Source organism: Octopus bimaculoides, chromosome 5 (assembly GCF_001194135.2).
Source record: "Octopus bimaculoides isolate UCB-OBI-ISO-001 chromosome 5, ASM119413v2, whole genome shotgun sequence".
Taxonomy (NCBI): Eukaryota; Metazoa; Mollusca; class Cephalopoda; order Octopoda; family Octopodidae; genus Octopus; species Octopus bimaculoides.
This window is the reverse complement of record NC_068985.1, coordinates 119,877,881-119,881,807: the sequence shown is the minus strand read 5'-3', so window position 1 is coordinate 119,881,807 and position 3,927 is coordinate 119,877,881.

Sequence of the window (3,927 nt, the reverse complement as noted above, 5' to 3'; positions counted from 1 at the left end):
TTATTATTATTATTATTATTATTTTTATTATTATTATTATTATTATTATTATTATTATTGTTCTTGTTCTTGTTCTTGTTGCTTTACAACTCTCAGCTTATTTTGATGGGTATGATGGAAAGTGTCAGCTCTCCACAGCCAGCAGACTAAGGTGACACTTGTTTACTGGTCATGCTTCAAGAACCCTGCGAAGAATTCTTGCAGTTCCAAGCAATACCGATTTTTGTAGGTGTTCTACCTTAACATTTGCACCAATCTTTTTGAGCCACGCTGGTAGTTGAGTGCTGATACTTCCAAGTGCACAAATCACTGTTGGTATCACGTCTATTCTCCTCATTGACCACAACTTTTGGATTTCTCACTTTAAATTGTCATAATTGTTTACTTTTTCTTCTTCTTTCACATTGATCCTGTTGTCACCGGGGCATCTATATCGATTATCATACATGTTCTTTCTTTTTTTTTATTCCCACAACAATGTCCGGTTTCCGATGTCTGGTCACGTGATCGCACTGCGTCCCACAAGATTTTGCTATTCTCATTTTCGGTGACTTCTTCTGGAGTTTCTCATACCACGTCTTTGCTCTTTGTAGGCTGTGGTCTCCACAGAGTTCCCAATAGATCATTATTGCCATATTTCCATGGCGTCTTTTGCATTCGCGTTGTGCCAGTTTCAGGCTTTCGCTAACAATGTGCCATACCGTTTCACCCCTTTTACTACACATTCTGCGTTTGTCGCTACCGGTAATGTTGTCTATTCGGCACTTCATATAATTGGTCCTAAACACTTGTTCCTGAGCTGTGCATATGAGTGCTTCTGTCTCTATCTTCAGGTCACTCCTCCTCGTACATAGCCATCGGCTCTATGCATCTGTCTTGACATTCATATATATTGCAAACTGACCGTACATTTTCTTTTCCTTCCATGCTTTTTTTTTTTGTTCATTTCTTGTTTAAATTTTTCTGTAGTTACACAATTTTCAGTTTTGATGACGTCGGCCTTCTTTGTGCGTTTCAGCAGTAGCTCCACGTTATTTTATATACCACCCTAGGCTGTCTTCCTCTGCTTCGATACATTCTTGACAACTGATCAAGCATCTAACGCCCTTCCTTCTGGACAAGTACAGCCTATCAGTGTCACTCTTAGGGTGGAAGGTTCCGTGTATTGTCAACATTTTCCTGGTTTGGTATCCATTTTCTTCACCCCTCTCGTTTGCCATTTTATAATTCCCACTCCATAATGAAGTGATACTATTGCTCACGTATTAACTGCTTGGATTTTATTCCATCCAGTCAATTTTGAGCACAGCACCAACCTCAGTCTTCGGAAATACTCCTTCCTCAATTGCTCTTTCATTTCCATTTCCATTTCCATTATCTCGGTGACTTCTAGTACACCAAGGTATTTGTATCCTTCCGTTTCAATTTGTTTAATCAAGTCTGTATTCGGTAATTCTATCCCTTCTAGGGACTGTATCTTGCCCCATTTTAGAAATATTATTCCGCACTTCTTTAGTGCAAATTCCATTCTAATATCAATGATAATACAGTGGACTGTGTTCACCAAGGAACTAACTTGTGTCTTATTCTTGCCATACAATTTCTAATCATCTATGAAGAGGAGGTGGTTGACTGTTTGGGATTTTTCTTTTAGTGAGTACCCCCAGGATCATTTTTCTGAGTACCAAGGTCAGTGGTATCATGCAAAGAACGAAAAGCAACGGAGAAAGGTGTTTACCTGGAAAATCCCTTATCTGATACCCAAAGTACCCGAGCTTTTTCCGTAAGGTGTCAGTTAAATTTTCCATCACACCATACTTCTCTTCAGGAGGCACGTTACATTCCTCTCAATTCTTAGATGTGGCTGCTTCTTACATACTTCTTCTTCCCTCACTTGCTTTAACCATGCTGCATCTCTATTATGATTGACAGGCTTATCCCAAATATTATCCAAAACTTTCTAGCTTCTTGTGCATTAGGTTTCTCATCTTCAGTACTTTCTTCCCCATTATTTATTTGGTTATAAAACTCTGATCTGTCTCAAATAATCTATTCAATTGATATTGATCTATACTATTCTGATATCAGGAAAGCTTACCTGCATCTTCTATGATACGCCGTTTCAATTATTCTGCGTCTGTCCCAAATCCTTTCTCTTTGACTAAGTATTTATATATGTTCTTTGGTTTGAAGTGTATTTCTTATGTTGTTACTTGTCTTTCTTACTGCCTGGGGTTTCTTTGCAGCTCTCTTGTGATCTCTTTCACCTCCAACTGTAACATCTATTTACTTCTCCTAATAGCATTAGCTTGATCTACTAGTCTCCATTCAGTCACTTTAAACATACCCTTCTCTACCCAAACTGTTAACATCCGTTCTTTATAGCCCCTTCTAAATTCACTTTCTAAATAGCACTGCTTCACAATTCTGTTTTCTTCGCTGGTCCATTTCCTCCTCCTCACTTTATGATCTGCTGATGCTGTATTAGGATAATAACTGTGGTCAGTCTGCACCTTTACTGAACAATTGCCGAGCGAGAGGCCTTCCTTTACAGGTCCAACCTAATTTTCGCTGTTAAAACCAGAGATTTTATGTAAACTTTTGTCTCTCATAAACTGTGGTAAAGTAACGTTTGTCAGCATCGTCATCACCACTATTATCTTTCGACATCTGATAGTTCCAAGTAACTCCCTATTGTATCACTTGCTGCACTTTTGTGCTGGGGGTGGAGTGCTTCATTTTTCTTTTCTTTTTCTTTTTTTCCTTTGAGGAATATTGTATTGCATCAGTATATTTTGTTATGGGGTTTGGTTTGAGTCTTCTGTGGTATTAGTTATTTATTGTGTGTCGTTTGTGCAGTGCATGTGGTGTTCATCCGATTTCTAAGGACATGTTGTGGAGTTTGTTCATATTGGTGGGGGTATTTAATGTATGGGCTTATTCCTGTATGGTTTTGGAGGAATGTTGCATAGTAGTGTGTATAAATCACAAATCAACCCTTTCATAGTAATCGTGGTTATCTGTCTATTGTTCTTTTTCATTTTTTTCCCTTTTGTTATGGGTCCGTCTTTACAGCGTTTACTTTTTGGCAGAACACAGCACCTGGGCATGTGCTAATGTTTCTTTCGCATTTATAATTATTACTGATATATAAGCGAGAAACCGAGAAGAAACAGCAATGTCCATATATTTAGAGGGTTTTTATAGATATGGATGGATGCATATATGACTAATATGTTTAACATTTTGCACACACGTTTGCAGTTTTCGTGTAGAGGTATTGCAGTCCATGCATTTACATTTTCACGCACGTGTTGTTCTGATAGCACATCTGAGGGAAGCTACTTTGTTGATATATATATATATATATATATATCATTCAACCATGGTAGTAGTTAATAACATTCTTAACGTAGCTATTTTGTCGCAGTCAGCGTCTTCCAAACAGTTTCACTAATTCAGTTTTAATCGAGATCAAATTTAGTTTTTTTAATTATGTTTCCCTAGAGATAAATTACATTTAGAGATACAATACTTAAAATCTGGTGCAGTGGAACAAAAGTTAAGAGAAAAACAATGTATAGACCAAACTGGTTGACTGACGGGGAGTAACACCTGACATCGACACTTTGAATCCACACCATTCTTATAATTTTGATTATATTGATATTAATATGAAAGAGAAATGTTAAATGAATACATTGGTAAAGGTTTCGTAAAATTTTATCCATTAGCAAAAAAGATATTTAATTTTAATTCTCAAATTTTTATCAATTTCTGCGTTATATTTAAGGGACACTACTCAAGCATACTACAGATTTCTGTCCCCACCCCACAGAATTTGGATGATCATAACTATCGGAAAAATGGATGTTTTTAAATAGACTGTTCTATGATTACGTGTTATATCATGTAGAATCCGAATAT